Below are 21,802 nucleotides of genomic sequence, written 5' to 3'. Positions count from 1 at the left end.
ATGGCAGTGAATGGAGGTCAAGATTTTGAATCCCAAAAAAGTGCATCCACTTTTCATTTCTGGGCAAACTATCGCTTTAAATACATGTAATTGTATTGTTCTGACTCAACAAAACACAACTGCCATTCTTAAATCTAGCATCCATCTTTTTTTAGTCACCTGCTCCGTACATCTGTAAAAGCCTTCCAGTTGTTCTGAAAACATTTTGAAATGTGACAACATTTTACAAGTCAAAGCACTGTTCATTTCTCTATTCTCATCTCTCACAGAAGTTGAGTTGGGGGCGGGGGACAGGTGGGCCGCCAGCTGTTCCTGCAGTACACAGCCATCACCCAGAAGAGCCAGATGGGAAATCTAAACACCTCAGAGAGAGGGCTCCCCTTTGAACGTGAAGGGCTCTCAGTGTCTGCAATGTGACAAATAGCTTTATTTATATGCAAAACTGAAAAGAAATATATTGGATCAGTTTTACATGCATGCTGAGGAAGAGACCAACGCAAAAGGCAACCATAACATCATCCAGGATGTTAGTGTTTCATTAGAGTTTTCACACTTCATTCTCCTCTGAGAAAGATTAGCAAGGTGCTGCAGGTGTCACTGTGTATTAATTACAGTCAGATGTGACTATGATGTCATGAATGACAGTGCTTGCATGAGAATGCACTGCATCCATCTTTCTTTTCAGATGATTAAACTGTTAAGTTCTAATTGAAAAACACATGAACAAAAATTGTCATTATCCGAAACAGCAGCAGCAACAGCAGAATTTATTGTTGTTTTGTATGACCTGGAGGTTGCATTATAAAATTATCTTGCTTCCCACAACCCACAGTTCACCAGCCTCTTAATCAGGATCTGCAATATGATTAATATGATTGACCTCCCCCTTCGGGATCTCACAAGCCTTGTGCGAATGATTTCTTATCTAATTACCACGATTATCTTGAGAGTGCAGAGAGTGAATACATTATAATAAAAAACATATTCATTCTCAAAAAAATTGCAAAAATGATTCAGAATTCAACACCAGCGAACAATGAGCCAAAAAGTAGTATTTTTTACTCAGATGAGCTCCTATAAAGTTTTGCCCTTCGGTTTTGCCTTTTCAGAACAATTCAGCATTCACTGGATGAAATAGATCTATGTGATGAGGCAATTACAGTTTACAATTAACAAAAAACTCATTATACAGTACATTTATCAGAATCATTGCTCATTAGCTGCAATCTTGCCCAGAAAAGAACTGATTAAGATCCTCTCCATACTAGAATTTGTCTTTTGCTTTAAGGCCCACCAACAACCATATTCACAAACACCATTTAAAAATTACCATTCATTCTTCAGCCTTATTTTTACTTAGGAAAGACAAAGCAGGGCAGAATTACTGACAGGGCATGTGGGGCACATCCCAGACTCCCAAGGGTTTCATCCTCCAGCACAGTGTCCCATTAACATCCATTGTTGTTAACATAGCCTTTAACTAACACTATAAATGGTGTCTTGGTCTGACCCTGAGAATGTTGATTTTACCACTCACTATAGCACTCATGTTTTTCCCCTGGATGGTAACTAAGAGGATGCTGTAAAGACAAGCTAGAAATACCAGTTTAAAGTTCATTTTAACCCCAAGACAGCAACAATTTAGCCGTTCATTGAGAAGCCGACATCCTGACAGCACCTCTCAGGCCGCTATTAGCCGATCTGGATGTGGTAAGTGTAAAATGCCGCTAGCTAGGTTCGTCAGGAGACAGTTGCTGAGTCAGGTGTGTGTTGTGAGCGACTGTAATGGATAAAGTACCTGCAGCCATTTTGAGAATGAAACCACACAAGTGAAGGCTGGAGGGAAAAACTGAGACTTTATAGACCTGAACAATGTCAGCGTGGCGAGTGCGATGTGAAATGACTCTTATCTCGACGTGATGGGAGACATAAATCATGTTGCTGACAGCTATTTGACTGTAGTGATTGTGCTTTTGAGTATAAAGCGTTGTGTACCAGAGCAGTAGGCATTTCTGCTGCACTATTGAGCTTTGTTAACTACATTAACTGCATGTCACTAAATGCTACTGACAGATGCTCCAATCACAGTTTAATAAAGCTAAACGGTGCCAACTCATTGCATACCAAACATTATTATTCATTATTTCTTCTGTCTGCATTTGTTAAATGAACTAAGAACAATGAGTAAACAAAACAAAATCTATATTTTAATCACAAAGTCAACAATTTCTACTGTTTAAAGAGGACCAATTATGCACCTTTTTACAATATGTAATATAAGTCTCTAATGTCCCCAGAACGTTTCAGCTCAAAATACCCCACAGATCGTTGATGTTGAATGTTGAATTTACCCTTCTTTGGGTGAACATAAAAACATTTTGAGAAGTTATTTATGAAATATGCAAACTTTTCAGTGCTGACTAGTCTAAGCGCCTCTGACTGGCCAACAGAAACACATTCGACTGGTTATAAGGCTTAATTTAGCAAAAAACAGTGCAGAAAAGCAATATGATGCAGTTTGAACGATTCTGCAAATTGACACTTTTTCACATTTTATTTCAATCGCGGCAGCAGTAATACATGGTTTTATAGTCCAGGGCATTTTTTGTTGTTTTAGTAATGTTTATGTTGCACAGACAATATGTAAATGAGCTAAAGCATAAACATGGTGGACTACTAATGGGGGTGGGGCTTAGCCCTATGTGATGTCACAGTAGGGGAAAATCTGAAACAGCGTATTTTCAGACAATGCTTCTGATTTATGGGGATTATTTAAAAAAAAATCCATTACCATCATAGGCTGGTTGTTTACATACATCAGTGTTCAAACAGCATGTAAAAGTAAATTTTGCACAACTTTGGAATAAAAAAATGCAATAAATCACACATTTTGAAAGGAAAGGAAAGGAAAGGAAAGGAAAGGAAAGGAAAGGATGTAAGACACACACACACACACACACACGGAGCAGTGGCCAGTCATATTGCTATTGCTGCAGTGCCAGGGGAGCAGTTGGGGGTTCGGTGCCTTGCTCAAGGGACTCACCTCAGTCATGGTATTGAGGGTGGAGAGAGCGCTGTACATTTACTCCCCCCATCTACAATCTCTGCCGGACCTGAGACTCGAACCTGCAACCTTTGGGTTACAACTCTCTAACCATTAGGCCATTAGGCCACGGCTGCCCCTATTTCACAGATGTCAGCATATTTAATCCAGAGCTGAATATCTATAGATTGTATAGATGCCTTGTTCACTCCTAAAGATAAAGTTTTTAAACATTCTTCAACTAAAAAGTTTTCTTTTATAAAATGTTCAATAAAATGTTTTTTGGGGAACTCAACATGATTATTCTGTGGCATCGTAATCTTTATTTTTAAGATTTTAAAAAGTTGTGCCCCAGACTTTCAATATTAAAATATTAAAATCCATTATTAAAAAAAAATTGTTACATTTTTTGTTGTTATAATCTAAACAAAGAGTAAAAAAAAAACATACATATTTAAATATTTATATTGTTAAATTATTTTCTGCAATTTCTATCATCATTTTTGTTGAATTATATATACTGTATCCACTGTCCATTATTTTGCTATAACAACTAGCTGGATGTACATTATCCCCCACAAAAGTTAATAATTAGACACAAAACACTGATGTTAGATGAAATATTTAAATGCAAAGTGTCCGTGAAGAAATCAGTTGCTAGCAAGCGGCAAGTTAAAACTATACGGACATTTAAGGAATACAGTGCAGTCATACCACTTTTTACACACCTATTTCACCACATAAATGCGATCAAAGGCGACAAAAGATATTGATTTAAAGGTGCCATTGAATGGAAAACTGTATTTACATTGGCATAGTTGAATAATAACAGTTCTGTACATGTACATGGACATGACATACCATGAGTCTCAAACACCATAATTTCCTCCTTCTTATATAAATCTGGTGTTTGCAAAAGACCACTGAAAAACAGGCTAATCCTAACATAACCGTGACTATTACGTAATAGTCGCGATCATTAATAGTTACGCCCCCAACATTTGCATAGCCCAATCATCAGTAGTTCTGCAGCTAGGCTATTGTGAGAAAAAAAAAAGAAAAAGAAAAAACCAAGCTAGGACAATAGAGAAAATGGCAGATCATGAAAAAAAATGTTATGTTACAGGTTGTGCAGGAGATGTTAAGTGCAGGGATGGTTGGTGTCTGTAACTTACTCAGAAAGGCAAGAAAAACAAATAAGGCATTCTAATAGAATAAGGCGAGCCACTGAAGGGACATGGTTAGCTTAATGCTAGCGGTAGCCTGTTACATTGCAGTACATTTCACTTACCACATAAATGGAGAGCTGGAGAGATGACTGCGCGAACGATGGCAAATGATATGCAGATCCTGAGCATCACTAACAAGCATCTAAATATATGTGGTAAGTACTGCCGCTGTAGTATAATGTTACACAGAACACATGCGATCACAAAAGTGAAAGTAAAATGATCGCACATTCACGGCTCGAGCTTAGTGATTAAATATATATTTTCCTCCATGTGCAAGCATCTGAAATGAGCCGCTCTGTGAAAGCCAATCAGAGCAGAGCTCTCATTATTAGTCATGAACCAATAACAAAGGCAATAACAGACCATTTCATTCTAGGGACAAATCCTAGGGTTGTAAATGGACCTGTAAAACCGTTTCTGGAAAACTGTTGCCCTTTCCTATGCCATATACCTTCTATGTAGATATCAGAGAACAATTTAAAATTTAAAATTTATTGTATCAATGCATTCTATGGCACCTTTAAGATGAAATTGTTTAAAAATCTTACCAGGTTGAAAGTTATTTTATAATTCACTACAGTGTACAAAACAATTGTCGCAAAATAGCAGCAGCTGCATTTGTATGAAATGAAAGAGTGGGTCCATGAAACCAGGATGACATAATTAAATAATTGTACACATAATATTGAATTGAGTTTTAATATTTCATTAGCTAACCAAACGCAAAGAAAAAATAAAAGTTCCTAGCAAGCGAATAGCACCGACTGCAGTTACCCGGATGAGTCTGTGTTATTAGTTTTTATCGTTTGTTTTCTGGGAATAACATACTTTGGAATGAAGTGGCTGACCAATCAGAATCGAGTATTCCACAGAGCCGTGTAATAAACATTGTTAATAGGCAAATTAAATAAACTGCTACTTATAAAAATGTTTTTAAGCATGTTTTAAAGGAAGTTGAAGAAACATCTAACTCATTCTATATGCTACAATACACACTATAAATACTACAACAGATTTGCTCGTTAAAAACTCTGATGAGAACCCACTTCATTAAGCATCTTGATATTTTCTAAGTCTGCTGAGTGAATTTTCTGAGTGAAGTGCATCCAGATGCAGAATTGTCAAAGGGAATGACTGCATTCTGTCTTTAATTACTAGCATTAGCATTTGTAAACCAAATCATCTCTCTAAGAATGCTGGAGCGAGTTCATGGCAACTTATCAGCCACTTTTAGTTTAGCTCAGCATTGCACACATCGAATTTTATTTTTAAAACATCACTAACTAAATTTCTATTGAACACACTCTTTAGGTCAGTAGACCTCATTGTCCAGTGTCTCCTGGGGCACTGTCCTGTCTGAAGGAGTCTTCAAACCTCCCTAGATCATTGGCAGAGGAAATATAATTAATATTCATTGCTCCTGTCCACAATGACAGAGCTGGGATTCAAAATGCTACAGCCTCAACTTGTGCACAGAATCGATTCCCCTTATAACCTCTGTATAAAATCACACACTCTCTCTGGTTTACTCTATGTGTTTTCAGTAAATCAGATGTGGGTATAAAGTATAAAGTCCAAGGTCTATTTTATGTTTTATGCTTTAATCGATTTATTTTTTGGTAGTTCAGAAAGAGGTCAATACACATCTTTTAAATTGTTTATGTCATGTTTATATGTGGATTTTTGCTGAAGAACAGTTAACATCTCTGCCTGAGAAAACTGTTTCTGTTTTTGATATTTTATAGTATATATTCATTTCTTAACTTTATATAACTTGCATTACATTAACATTTGGGTATTAAAGACTATGTTAAAAGGGGGAGTTCTAATTGGCTTGTTGTGCAAGTATATTATTCAAATGAGTGCCGAGTGGGAGAAAGCTGTTACTGACATGCACAAATGTGTAATCTTTAATTGCTGTAACTGCGAGGCTGTTAGTGATGCTAAAGCAAACAAATGCCCTCAAACAATTAGCAATGTTATCATATACTTCCACATGATGACTGTGCACATATGTTTACAAACAGTAAGTTAATTCTGAGGCTCTCAGTGGCATTTTTTAATTGGGAAGTGTCTAGATTTAGCTTTAGACAATGTTGATTTATCTTTACTGAAATGCATATATTTAATCAAGACACCATAATGCCAAGGGCATAGGTTTGATTAAACATTGTAAGGATTTAAAATGAATCCAATGTATGCACCAAGTTTGCTCTATACATTGAAGTTGCCTGCTACAGCTGTTCTGTATTTGTCCACTACCTTGTACAGCTCTTATTCAGAATAAGAATAAAGGAACTTTAATCACAAAATGCTATTTGTGTGATTTTATGATACAATTTATGTTTAAAAAACAATATCTTGAGGCTCTACACTGTAAACCTTAGCCACACAATCATCTAAGTAACTACCAGTGAACAATTTTACCCGAGTAAAGTATTCATACCCCTTCATTTTTTCATGTTTTGTTGTTTCCTTATGTCAAACTGCTTTAAATTACTTTTTTCCACATCAATCTACACTCCATACACCATAATAGCAAAGCTATATAAAAAAGGTTTTTAACAACTTTGCAAATTTATAAAAAAAAAAAAAAAAAAAAACTTTCCATTGCATAAGTATTCAAACCCTTATCTGAGACAGATGAAATTTCGATCAGGAGCATTCATATTGTTTGTAGATGTTACACTTCGAGTGAAGTTAAATTGTTATGATCTGGAATCTCAATAAAAGCCTCTCAAAGCTAAAATGCATATAAGAGCAAATACCAAGCCCTAAGGTCAAAAGAACTGCCTGTATAGCTTAGAAACAGGATTTTTGCAAAACACAATCTGTGAAAGAGTTCAGAAACATTTTGTTGCATTAAAGGTTCAGGGAAGCATGTAGCCTCGTTTACCCTTAATGGAAGAAGTTTGACACAGCCAGGACTCTTCGTAGAGCTGCCCCCTGAACAAACTAAGCAATTGATTGAGAAAGGCTTTAGTTAGACTTGTGACCAAGAACCTGATGGTCACTCTATATCCATGATCATATGTACAGATAAAAGAAACCTACAGAAGGATAACCATCACTGCAACACTCCACCGATCTGGACTTTATGGCGGTGTGGCCAGACTCAAGCAGAAGGACCCTCAGATTGTGAGAAACAAGGTTCACTGGTCTGATGAACCTCAATTCCAAGCATCATGTTTAAAGTAAACCAGAGCTTGAGTTTGATGGGTGAAGAGGTGGAAGAAAAATGGCAGATAATTGCCAAATGCTGATGTGCAAAGCTTGTCACATCATACCCAAAAAAGACTTGAGACCACATCATAGTACTGAGACTGCTCTAATTAGAGTTACAAATGACCTGCTGTTGTCAACCGATCGTGGTTGCATCTCTCTATTAGTGCTACTGGATCTTAGTGCTGCATTTGATACTATTGACTACAACATTCTTTTAAATAGACTTGAATATTATGTAGGCATTAATGGTAGTGCACTGGCCTGGTTCAAATCGTACTTATCAGACCGTCATCAGTTTATGGCAATAAATGAAGAGGTATCATTTAAATCGCAAGTGCAGTATGGAGTACCTCAAGGCTAAGTACTAGGGCCATTACTTTTTACGCTTTACATGTTACCCTTGGGAGATATCATCAGGAAACATGGTGTTAGCTTTCATTGTTACGCTGATGATACTCAGCTCTATATTTCTTTGCAGCCCGGCAAAACATATCAATTCGAAAAACTAACAGAATGCATAGCTGATATTAAAAACTGGATGGCGAATAACTTCTGACTGTTAAATTCTGAAAAAACAGAGGTGTTAATTATTGGACCTAAAACCTCCACAAGTAATAACCTAAAACACAGTCTAATACTAGATGGCTGCTCTGTAAATTCGTTGTCATCAGTTAGGAATAGGGATGGGAATTGATAAGATTTTTACGATTCCAATTCCATTTTCGATTCTGCTTAACGATTCGATTCTTTATCGATTCCCTTATCGATTCTCATATGGAAGAAAAGGGACAACAAATTGTTGATTAGCATAGTTAAACTGTCTCTGTTTGGGGCTTTGTATTTAGGGCTGAGAATCTTTGTCATCTCCCTAGAAAATATATAATGGGAATGAATGAGTCCTGCAGCTTTATTAGCCGAGGACATGCTAACGTTGTTGCTGCTGCTGCCGCTGCTGGGTTGAGAACTGTTAGTCCGGAGCGGATCGAAAACGCAACATTCTTTTATTGTTATTGCATGCTGTGTGCGCAAATGTTTTAGCATGTTAGTGGTATTTCCTCCCTTTGAGGAAATATCTACGCTGCAAGTATTGCAAGTTGCCCTATTTTCGTCTTTTTTGGTGAAATACAACCAGACTTTTGAGCGTTTGTTCCGTTTAGGCGCCAATGCTTATTGACTGAGCGTAAGCTACGCAACGTGCGTAAGTTACGCAATGCGCGTGATGACGTCATTCGTGCCCACTGGAATCGTTAAGGGAATCATTTGCAAATTTTGCAAACGATTCGATGGAATTGAAACACTGGGAACCGGTTCTCAACAAGAACCGGTTTTCGATTCCCATCCCTAGTTAGGAACCTATTCGATAGCAATCTCTCCTTTGAAAGCCACATTTCTAGCATTTGCAAAACCGCATTTTTCCATCTTAAAAATATATCGAAATTACGACCTATGCTATCAATGTCAAATGCTGAAACATTAATTCATGCGTTCATGACCTCAAGGGTAGATTATTGTAATGCTTTATTGGGTGGTTGTTCTGCACGCTTAATAAACAAACTCCAGCTGGTCCAAAATGCAGCAACTAGAGTTCTTACTAGAACTAGAAAGTATGACCATATTAGCCCGGTTCTGTCAACACTGCATTGGCTCCCTATAAAACATCGTATAGATTTTAAAATCTTACTAATTACTTATAAAGCCCTCAATGGTTTAGCTCCTCAGTACTTGAGCGAGCTTCTATCGCATTATAGTCCCTCACGTCCGTCAAAATTCTGGCAATTTGATAATACATAGAATATCAAAATCAATAAGATCAATTTCTTATCTAGCGCCAAAACTCTGGAACAATCTACCTAACACTGTTCGGGAGGCAGACACAATCTGTCAGTTTAAATCTAGATTAAAGACACATATCTTTAACCTGGCTTACACATAAAACATTAACACATTCCTATAATTCAAATCCGTTTAAGGATTGTTAGGCTGCATTAATTAGGTCAACCAGAACCGAAAACACTTCCCATAACATCTGATGCACTCGTTGCATCGTAAAAAGAATGGCATCTACGCTAATATTAGTCTGTTTCATTCTTATTCCGAGGTCACCGTAGCCACCAGATCCAGCCTGTATTCAGATCAGATGGTCCGTACCCAGCTTAGATCATGGATCGCCACCTGGAGATGACTTCAATAGCCGTGGATGTCAACCAGATGAGCTCCAGAGACGGATCATCAATAAAGACCTCGCCAACCTAGACGGCCATCGGTGCTACACCACAGGAACCTGATGAGTTCTCTACAATTGGACAATGGTACAAACTGCTGGTTTTCATCTGGCCAGAGGAGAACTGGTCCCCCGACTGAGCCTGGTTTCTCCCAAGGTTTTTTTTCTCCATTTCTGTCACCTGTGGAGTTTTGGTTCCTTGCCGCTGTCGCCTCTGGCTTGCTTAGTTGGGGACACTTTCCAGCGATATCGTATACTATTTGAACTGAACTGGATGATGATATCACTGAATTCATTGATGAACTGCCTTTAACTGAAAATTTCTTATTTACAATAATGCGATACTTACACACTATTGTGCTGTTTAAATACTGTGCAGTTGCTTTGACACAATCTGTATTGTTAAAAGCCCTATATAAATAAAGGTGACTTGACTTGAGGCTGTAAAGGTGCAAGTCTGAGTACTGAGTTAAGGGTATGAATACTTATGCAATGTACTTATTTCAGGTTTTTTATTTTTAATAAATGACTAAGTTGTGACATTTCTGTTTTTGCTTTGACATTATAGTGTAAGGAGTGTAGATTGATGTTGAAAACAGTCATTTAAAGCAGTTTAACATACGGCAGCAACTAACAAAACATGAAAAAAAAATAGGGGTATAAATACTTTCGAATGAATAGGAAGTTTGATTTAACATGTAAACTGTTAAGGTCCTTGCATCTCGCCCGAAAAAAAAAAAGACCTCATGTTGTGTCAATCACGTTTACACACTGCCTCTGAAACTTTTGTCTGTCATAAAAAAAATCAGATCGGGTTTTAAAAAAAACGCAATCGCAAGCATGCCATTTTAGTTTTTTTTTTTTTTATCAATCTCTCATCTTTCAGCTCTCTCTTAACGAGCCATGTTTTCCACAGGATTTGTACCCTAAGGACTCCACAACCTAAGCCCAATTCCGTGCCAGCCGAGCTACCGAGCAAGCTTGTTACATCCGGAAAGCAAACCATATAGAGCTGTAATCATAACTGTGTACTCACTACTTTTTACCGCCTCTAGTGTTCATTTCTGTTGGAAACTGCAGGGATATGTACTGATTGGTACAGGTATGTTTCATCATGAAATCAGGCAGGTTTTTACTATTCTGAGCCACTGAATGAATATGAAAAAACGCATACGAAAATTTTGGACTTTAGAGGGGGAAAAAAAGATTAATTTTAGTGCTAATACATGGAAAAGAACAACTAGCACGGTGAACTAAACATTGTCACTAAAATCCATATGCCCACCATCATACACAATGCACACATTAATCAGATTAGAACCAAAACCTCAAATCATTAATGTCTCAGCACTGGATGAGTGTTTGACTCAAACTGACAGATGACCAGTTTCTGTATTGCAGCACTGTTACGTAAAACAGTGTTGGGCTTCATCATTTATTTCGTGGAGTAGTTTGAGTTCTGCACATCAGTGAGGGTTCATGATCTTTTTTAATTCTCAGATCACAGATGGGTGTCAGGACAGACCGCTGTCACACAAACACCACAACAGAGGAGCTGTCAGTCAAACGCAGACACAGTCTGTGACATCTGAGGCCGGCACTGACAGATGGTCAATAAAGCTCTAATACGACCTGTCATGCTACATGACAAGAGCCGTGAATATGATGCTGGCAGATTTTGTTTCCTAAAGGGCTCATATCATGAGGAATCAAATCTTCCTTGATCTGTTGAGATAAAAGAGTTGAGTGCATTATGAAAACGCACTGTAACTTTCTGAACTTTCAGACATTCGTTCCCAGTAGGGCAAAAGAAAAAATCAAGATACAAAAAACATCAACTTCCAGAAACAGATAAATACATCTGAACACATGCCCAGATAACTGCAGACTTTTAAATGCTAATATAATCTATTCAACATTCAGAAACATAAAAGAGAAAGAGAGAAATTATTTAAAAACTAATGAAACTAAATGAAACTAAAAACTAAACAGAACTAATGATAAGAGTAAAAACAGTGTTCATTTATGTTCCACCAAAGAACGTATGATTGATTTGTATCACCAAAGAACTTATATGATTGGAAAACTTTATTTGATCTAAAACACCCTTTTATCTTGTCAAAATCAGCTCTGTGAAAACTCATTTTAAGGCATGGCCCCTTTAAATGCAAATGAGCTCTTCATGCCCCGCCCCTCTCTGCTGTGGGATTATGAGATGTAATGTTTACTTTAGCTGCATTTAACTGCGTTTAGCCTCGTTTAGCCACATTTGGCAGTGAAACTTGCCAACAAGCACATTATTAAGAAAGGCCATTCGCAAAGATGCATAAAAAACAGGGGACTCCTTTAAAATGTATCTAAAATTTTCCTTTTCTTTTTACCATTTTCATCATGTCCCTTTAGGGGTTCCATAAAATGGTGCTAAAGCCATGGTCACACTAGACTTTGAGCATGAGAAATTTTCTATAGACATTGCAACGGTTGTAATATGAAGTCTCATTTTACATATCTAACATATAAAAATATGTAATCTACTCCACTTAAATGCAACACCGAAATTCTGCAGATTTAAGGGATCATGAACTGCCTTTTTCAAAATATTTTTTTACTGTTCTCTGAGGTCCACTTTTAATGTTTTCAAGATTTTTACATTAAAAAATATAAAAATTTAGACATAATAGACTATTTCCTGTTGGATCCAGTATAGTCGGCACAGCATTGTCTTTTAGTTTCAATCTTTCTGAAAATCCTGCGTCACATTGCGCCTTGTTTGTAAAATAATCTGTGGTAAAATGAGGTGAACAAAGGGTCAAGTTCTTCATTCCTAATGTTGGGATCAGATGGAAGGCAATGCAAAGACTGTTTTTTCTATATCGTTTGGTTTCTGCATAGACTTGTGTTTGCCTCTCACGTTATTTACAATACATGCGTGAATCGGTGGGCGGGGTTAAACAGGCATTGATGTATAAACAGGCATTGATCTTCTTCTGCGGAGGCATTCCACAACCATTTTCATTAATTCTGTCTTTTTTCAAGACTTTAATATATGTTTTTAGACTAAGAAGAAAGTTTTAACTTCTGAAACTTACATGATGTTTTTATAGTACAACGATCTCTTGCATGTCAAAAGATCAAGGGAATTTGATCATGACGATTCAGTTCATGACCTCTTTAAAAATCTTCTATTTGTTAAACATCTTTGGATGATATGATTTGGCAGGGCAGAGTTCACCAAACTTAAATTTTAAACGTGGTTTAAAAAAGTGTACTGTGACCTGCCCTTAACAGAGGAACAAATGTTTAATATATCTCCAACAAATTAAATTCTACTTTCGGCCAAATGTCTTTTGATCATTTTAAAAAAGCAGCTGTCAATCACCGGAATGTGTGAGTGCTTATAAATTACATCAGTCGCATACAAGATTACATGAGGCTGACTTGTTATTGCTTTAGCACTGTAAGACACTCAGCTGCTGTCTGCCTACATACAGAACCTGAGAACAGTAAATGTAGGCAGGATTACATAAAAATCTGCCTATACTGTGTACTATATGCGGGAACATAAAACACATAAAGGCAGATTTGAAATGTGAATTCCTCCCTGTTGATGAAAAGCCACTGATGGTCACCTTCCTTCCCACAAGGACAATGAGAGATCTAAGTGCTTCTCTGATGGTCTCATTGCAACTGTTTGGCACCTCATCTGTTTCAAGGACAGCAAAAAGAAAAAGAGAGATAGATTCAGAGTTTTGGTATCTTCAATTGAATTCCGATTTGAAACATTCCACTAATCTTCTCCTCTGATGTATTGCACAGTTGGCTCCCATTCACCAGGAGATTTGTCATAATACCCAGCCAGAGCCGGATTTATTTCCATCTTGTCGGCGGCCTTTTGTCTTGATCTTACACAACATCCCTTCATTAACATAACTGATCCTCTCAGGGGGCGTTTTCCATACACGACTGAATGTCTTATTACTCACAAGCAGTTTAAATAGGAAGACTAGTTCAGAGAAAACCCTGAGACTATCCAAAATGTCTTGATAGTCAGTCTGCTTATAATTATGTTTAAAACAGAAACAATAGGGATAATGATTTAATATTATGCACAAAAGATTGACTTTATGCTCATTATGTTTTTAAATGAAACTAATGATTTCAGAATAATGCAATGTGTGGCATTTGGTAATACAAAAACAGAATTTATTTTTAATTAGACCTAAATTCTGATACCTAAAAATCACTGAATATGAAACTCTGTGCATCAGTTTATTAATAAGTTGAGACATTATTGCATGGTGGCATAAAAAATGCTGAGAGCCCAGGACAGCTCATAAACATGTAAGTGCCTGCCAAAGGACCCTAAATATCCACTGACTGCTCCCATATCAGAGACTGCGGCTAATGTCTCGGCAGTCTAGAGCACAATGTGCAGATGTAAGCAGGTTTGGGTCTTTACTAGCCAAGTGAAGAATCTGACACTTCCATCCCAGAAGAGCCGAATCATTAAGATGAGAGCTGTTTACTGAGCAGATTTTACACAGCTCGGTGTTTTTGTTAATTATACATAAACTTGAATAAATATGTCTGAAGAATTAAATGTGACTGACTGTGTTGAAAGCATTTTTGGCATTTCATAATGAAAAAAGAAGTTATCCTGAAATCCAAAGATATTTAAGTACAGCAAAACTAGCTGTTTGGTTTGAAACTTATTTGCAACCCTTACCAGTGTTGGAAAGTAACTAGTTGCATGTAATTGTGTTATGCAATTTAATTCCATAAAAAGTAACTCTAATCTGTTCACTACTGAGAAACAAATATGTCATTAAATTAGTTACACTAATTATTACATTTTAAATAGTGTAACTTCTGTGAGCTTTTACATCATAAAATTCCCAACACTGACCATTATTATATCTTTTCAACTACATTTTTTTTCAAATACTACAAATTCAGACATGCTACTCTTTCGACATACTTTTTTTTCACCTACTATAGTATGAAACGCAGTGACTGTTAAGTTCACTGTTGTCATGGGTTTCAGCTTAGTGTTTCTTAAAGTGAGAAAGATCATTTTCTGGTTTACTGTCATTAACATGCTAAACGGAAAACTGTTACGAAAGGCCATTTCTTTTCAAAGAAACTCTCTTCTTAAGTGCCTGAAGAATTTTATTCAAACCATTTATTATCTATTTCCATCCAAGCTGAACTCTGTTGCCCTTTGCACTGCTTCAGGATGCAAAGGCACATTTTATGCAAGGCACTTTGATAAAAAAAAAAAAAAAAAAAAACACTGCTTAGGGCATATATTTACAGCAATGTGAATGCATTTTCTTGCATATAAAAGAAGTTTGCACTGACCTAGTTGCTAAAAGTCAGGTACAATAGCAGGACTTGCTCCATTTTACTCAAAGATAACACAATATCAAAAATACTTCAAAAACACTTTATCTATGTTGATGGTATAAAATGCAGCATTTTTAAATCATATTTAATTACACACCAGCACAGATGGATAATTATCATTAATATTGCTGACAACATATATTATACTAAATAATACATTTGATTAATAATCATTATATTGTAACTAAATTGTTTCTATACCCTGGCAACACAACAGTACCACAGCACAGCAAACTTCTGATTAAACGACACTGATGAAAATGATAGAGATTCTGCGCAGAGCTTTAGAAGCATAGAAGTACCTTGGCAGAAGAAGACTGAATACACAGTGAGTCATGGCCAAGCAGGGGGATTAATTATTCACTAGAGCAATGCATCAGTGGTTTATTAAATTAAATAATGTCCAATGTTCCAGAGCGTTCCAGTAATCACCACCGCTTCTGATCAATACCTCAACCAACTGCTATTAAAATGATTCTCTTTCATTAGAGAAAATAGCCTTTCCTTTGCTGAACTGCCTTGAGCTGAGGTTTAGGTGAAGTAAATCATTGGATATGTGTTCAGGGTTGTGAGTATTCATTGGATAATAAAATGGCACAGAAATAACTTAACTAATTAGATTTCCACTTGTTTTGTATAGGATTGAATGTTCTTTTTTGGTAAAAAAAAAAAAAAAGTTCTCAATTATTCTCCAACTGTGCTAATGGCACACAAAGTTAAGAATGCTTACTATGTACTTTTGAAACCTTTACAAAAATATTTTTTTGGCAAAAAACAATGAGATGATACCTAGAAAAATGGTAGAAACCTTGAATTACCTGCAGTGTACAATAAAATTATAATTCAGATTTTCCCTATTTGTTAGCTAGAAGTGTATATTTTGCTTCAAAGCTCATTTGCATGTAAAAAAGTGACCTTGTAGCAATATTTCATCTACCGTAATGTTGTGCCAAATGCAATAATTTGAAAAACAGCAGAGAAAAGTAAGATTGATTAGAGAATATAACCAACATCAGCGGTTGGGTCTGAATAAGATATAAATTGACATGTCATAATAAACAAATGCAAGACAGAAAAGTTTTTCTTGGGAAAAAGAGGACTCAGAGGGGAAAAGAAACATTTTACTCTGTATTATTGTTTTTTTAATTTGAGATATTTCCTAAACTGTAGGACACATTGTGCAAGATAACCAGCTGAAAAGGGAGTCGAGAGACTAGTTCCCTTGTGAAAATGAGTATTTATACAAAATTATTTGTGTTTAACTTTAATCAGAACAATTCTCATTCCAATTTACACTCATTTAGACTTATACTTTAATGATATTGTTTGACAAGTTGGTAAGATTCTTTAGGGTCTTCGTGAAAATGTCTGCAATACTTTGGTTAAAATTCTGTTCACAGCGAGCCGTTTCAGTGCATGTACTCGCATATGAACTTAAGTGACATTCCATTCCTAATCCATAGGGTTCAATATGACGTCGGTCCACCCTTTGCAGCTATAACAGCTTCAACTCTTCTGATAAAGGCTGTCCACAAGGTTTAAGAGTGTGTTTATGGGAATTTTTGACCATTCTCCCAGACCATTCTCCCCATTTGTGAGGTCATACACTGATGTTGGACGAGAAGGCCTGGCTCTCAGTCTCCGCTCTAATTCATCATGAAAAGGTGTTCTATCGGGTTGAGGTCAGGACTCTGTGCAGGCCAGTCAAGTTCATCCACACCAGACTCTGTCATCCATGTCTTTATGGACCTTGCTTTGTGCACTGGTGCACAGTCATGTTGGAAGAGGAAGGGGCCAGCTCCAAACTGTTCCCACAAAGTTGGGAGCATTGAATTGTCCAAAATGTCTTGGTATGCTGAAGCATTTAGAGTTCCTTTCACTGGAACTAAGGGGCCAAGCCCAGCTCCTGAAAAACAACCCCACACCATAATCCCCCCTCCACCAAACTTTACACTTGGCACAATGCAGTCAGACAATTACCGTTCTCTTGGCAACCGCCAAACCCAGACTCGTCCATCAGATTGCCAGATGGAGAAGAATGATTCGTCACTCCAGAGAACGCGTCTCCACTGCTCTAGAGTCCAGTGGCGGCGTGCTTTACACCACTGCATCCGATGCTTTGCATTGCACTTGGTGATGTATGGCTTGTGTCACGGGGGAGAAAACACACAACAAGGTGGATAGTGAGCAAAAGCCCCGGAGGGTGGATTTTATTAAATAGTACGTGAAGAGGTGATGGGGAAATCAAGGTAAGTGTTGCTTTCGTGGCTGGTGCTCCTGTGAAGTCCTCGTGCTCGTGAAGGTGGGTGTCCAGGCGTGCTCAGTCGGGCCGTCGGTCATTCGCTGCCTTCGGGGAGAAGAGGGACAAAGGATTAGAGCCAGTACGTTCAGCATGAGACAGTTGTCTGTCTAAGTGTGAGCGGTGGTGGCTTTTAAAGCCACTTGCTGATGATCGGCAGCTGTGACCGATCAGCCCGCGATGAGGACGTGCAGGTGTGCTGCATTGGTTGCCAGGGTGACGCTGATGAGCCCAGAGAGACTCGTCACATCCCCCCCCCCCTAAGCGTCGTCCTAGTCCTGGGAACGAGAGCAGACAGTAGGGGTGAAATAAGGGGTGGGTGGGGAATGACCCCTGACAGACCTGCAAAAGCTGTCCACATCCGCGAGAGTCCATCGGCGTTGGCGGCCCCGGCCCGATGTCGCACCTCAAAGTGGAAGTCCTGGAGCGCGAGGAACCAGCGGGTCACCCTGGCGTTGGTATCCTTGGCCCGGGCCATCCACTGTAGTGGGGCATGGTCGGTCACCAGGGTGAACTTACGGCCGAGAAGGTAGTAGCACAGCTCCAGGACTGCCCACTTGATGGCCAGGGCCTCCTTCTCGACGGTGGTGTAGTTCTGTTCTGCCTTGGACAGCTTCCTGCTGATGTAAATGATGGGGTGCTCCTCACCTTCCTGGATCTGTGACAGGACGGCTCCCAGTCCGGTATCGGAGGCATCCGTCTGCAGCAGGAAGGGGCAGCTGAAGTCGGGAGCACGGAGCACCGGCGATGAGGAGAGGGCCGTCTTGAGCCGGGCGAAGGCCTCCTCCGTGGCTGTCGTCCAACAGATCTTCTCTGGCTGCCCCTTCCTGGTCAGGTCTGTCAGGGGGGCGGCTAAAGAGGAGAAGTTGGGGATAAAACAGCGATAATACCCCACCAACCCCAAAAAGGCTCGTACCTGGGACTTCGTTTGGGGCTTCGGAGCGGAACGGATCGCCTCCACCTTCTTATCTTGGGGCCGGATGAGCCCACGGCCGACCTGGAAGCCCAGGTACTTCGCCTCTGAAAGCGCTAGGTGGCATTTGCGGGGGTTGGCGGTTAGTCCAGCCCGCCGGAGCTCCGAGAGCACCCTCCGCAGACGTTCCAGATGTTCGTCCCATGCCTCGGAATGGATGACGATGTCATCTAGATAGGCCACCGCGTAAGCTTGGTGGGGCCTCAGAATGATGTCCATCATGCGCTGAAATGTGGCAGGCGCTCCGTGCAGGCCGAAGGGGAGGGTCCGGTACTGCCAGTGGCCACTAGGGGTGGAAAAAGCAGTTTTTGGTTTAGCAGAGGATGTGAGTGGTACTTGCCAGTATCCCTTGGTCAGGTCCAGGGTGGAAATGTACCGGGCCCTCCCCAGGCGGTCCAACAGCTCGTCAACCCGAGGCATGGGATAGCCGTCGAATTCGGAGACTTCGTTGAGGCGGCGGAAGTCATTACAGAAGCGGAGGGTGCCATCCGGCTTGGGTACCATCACAATGGGGCTGGACCATGGGCTGCGAGATGGTTCGATTACCCCCAACTTCAGCATTTCTTGGATTTCGTCCTCTATAGCCTGCCGACGAGCCTCTGGGACTCGGTAGGGCCGTTGCCTGACGATCACTCCAGGGGGCGTCCTGATGTCGTGGTAGGTGACGTTGGTCTGCCCGGGCCTGGAGGAGAACACATCCTGTAACTGACTGACCAGGTGCTGCAGCTCGGTCTTCTGGGCAGCCGACAGATGGGGATCCATGTCGACAACCACGGGATCGGTGAGACTGAGGGCAGCGAGCTGGTCCCGGGTCCCTTGCCATTTCTTCAGTAAGTTGATATGATATTATTGCTCTGCTTGTCTCCGTCCAGGTTGGCGTATTCGGTATGTAACTGGTCCAACCTTCTCCACCACTGTGTATGGGCCTTGCCAGGTTGCCAGGAATTTACAAGCGGAGGTGGGGACCAAGACCATCACCCTGTCTCCCGGTTGGAACTCCCGTGGTTGGGCTGCCCGATCGTAGTGGCGTTGTTGGGCCTGCTGTGCCTTGCTGAGATGCTCCCGGACTAATGGCATGACACGGTCAATCCGTTCCCTCATCTGTTTGACGTGCTCGATGACCGTGCGGTGGGGGGCAGGCTGCTGCTCCCAAGCCTCCCGAGCGACATCCAGCAGCCCCCGTGGCTGGCGGCCGAACAGGAGCTCAAAGGGGGTGAAACCAGTTGAGGCTTGGGGGACCTCACGGATGCCGAAGAGGACGTAGGGGATCATGAGGTCCCAATCCCGTTTGTCTTCGGCTGCCACCCTTCGGAGCATTTGCTTCAGAGTTTGATTAAAGCGCTCAACGAGTCCGTCGGTCTGTGGGTGGTAGACGGTTGTCCTCAACTGTTTCACCCGCAGCAGCCTGCAGAGGTCAGCCATTAGCCGGGACATGAACGGTGTTCCCTGGTCAGTCAGCATCTCGGTCAGTATGCCCACCCGGCTGGCCAATAGAAACAGTTCCTGGGCGATGGCTTTCGCTGTGGCTTTCCTCAGGGGGACTGCTTCTGGATACCGGGTGGCGTAATCCACGATGACAAGGATGTGTTCGTGTCCTCGGGCAGACTTAGGCAAGGGCCCTACGAGATCCAATCCGATCCGCTCGAAGGGCACCTCGATGATGGGTAAAGGAATCAGCGGGCTGGGGGGAGGAGTCCTGGGGGCCGTACGCTGGCAGGTTGGGCAGGCTTTGCAGAACCCCCTCACATCGGCCTCCAGGCCCGGCCAATGGAAGCGGTCCCGGATTCGTTGGATGGTATTCGCTGCCCCCAGGTGACCTGCCATCGGATGGGAATGGGCCAACTCCAGGATTGTTTCTGTCTTCGTTCGGGGAACGACCAAAAGCTCCTTCTCCTCCCCCCGTCCCTGGGCCACGCAGTATAGCAGACCGCTTCGGACGATGAAATGCGGGAGAGGATTGGGCCGTGGGAGGACGTCGTTGCCGTCGATGGCTCTGACCTGGCTCCAACAATGCTTTAAACGATCGTCCTCCCGCTGGTCCTTGGCGAAAGAGCCCCCCTGGTTGGCCTGTTGGAAGACATCATAGAAGAGATTAGCGTTTTGAGAGGGGGACTCACCATCTCTCCCGCTGTCCGAAGCTAGCAGCGCTGGCCGGCGGCGGGGTCCTCTTGGCCGGCTGCGGCGGGGTGCCAGCGCCGAAGCCCAATCTTCAAGCGGCCATCCTTCTCGGTTGGCTGTAGTTTCAAACATTTGTAAGAATGCTTCAACATCGTCGTGAGCCGTCATCTTGGGTAAAAGCCGCGCAGCCCGCATCCGGGGGTCAGGTAGTGGAACTGGCTGGGCAGCTTGGGCACGAAGGGCAGCGAGTTCTTCTTCAGCTCTGCCCTGCCGAGTGGCCAGATGTTCCACAATTTGCTGCTGGCGGATGCTTACTTCTGTGAGGCGTTGCAGCAGCTCGTCCATTGTCCAAGGGGAGAGAGGGCGCCGATCGATGCTGAGGGGGTGAACAGAAAGAAAAAAAAAAAAATTAATGCGGTGCAGTGCCAACACTTGTGTGTGATTTCTCCTGCAATGCCCGCATTCTCCACCAGATGTCACGGGGGAGAAAACACACAACAAGGTGGATAGTGAGCAAAAGCCCCGGAGGGTGGATTTTATTAAATAGTACGTGAAGAGGTGATGGGGAAATCAAGGTAAGTGTTGCTTTCGTGGCTGGTGCTCCTGTGAAGTCCTCGTGCTCGTGAAGGTGGGTGTCCAGGCGTGCTCAGTCGGGCCGTCGGTCACTCGCTGCCTTCGGGGAGAAGAGGGACAAAGGATTAGAGCCAGTACGTTCAGCATGAGACAGTCGTCTGTCTAAGTGTGAGCGGTGGTGGCTTTTAAAGCCACTTGCTGATGATCGGCAGCTGTGACCGATCAGCCCGCGATGAGGACGTGCAGGTGTGCTGCGTTGGTTGCCAGGGCGACGCTGATGAGCCCAGAGAGACTCGTCACACTTGGATGCAGCTGCTCAGCCATGGAAACCCATTCCATGAAGCTCTCTGCGCACTGTTCTTGAGCTAATCTGAAGGCCACATGACGTTTGGAGGTCTGTAGCGATTGACTCTGCAGAAAGTTGGCGACCTCTTCGCACTATGCGCCTCAGCATCTGCTGACCCCGCTCCGTCAGTTTACGTGGCCTACCACTTCGTGGCTGAGTTGCTGTCATTCCCAAACGCTTCCACATTCTTATAATACAGCTGACAGTTGACTGTGTAATATTTTGGAGCGAGGAAATTTCACGACTGGACTTGTTGCACAGGTGGCATCCTATCATAGTTCCACGCTGGAATTTACTGAGCTCCTGAGAGCGACCCATTCTTTCACAAATGTTTGTAAAAAACAGTCTGCATGCCTAGGTGCTTGA

This window comes from Garra rufa, chromosome 8 (assembly GCF_049309525.1).
Source record: "Garra rufa chromosome 8, GarRuf1.0, whole genome shotgun sequence".
NCBI classification, from domain to species: Eukaryota; Metazoa; Chordata; class Actinopteri; order Cypriniformes; family Cyprinidae; genus Garra; species Garra rufa.
This window is presented reverse-complemented; position numbering follows the sequence as displayed.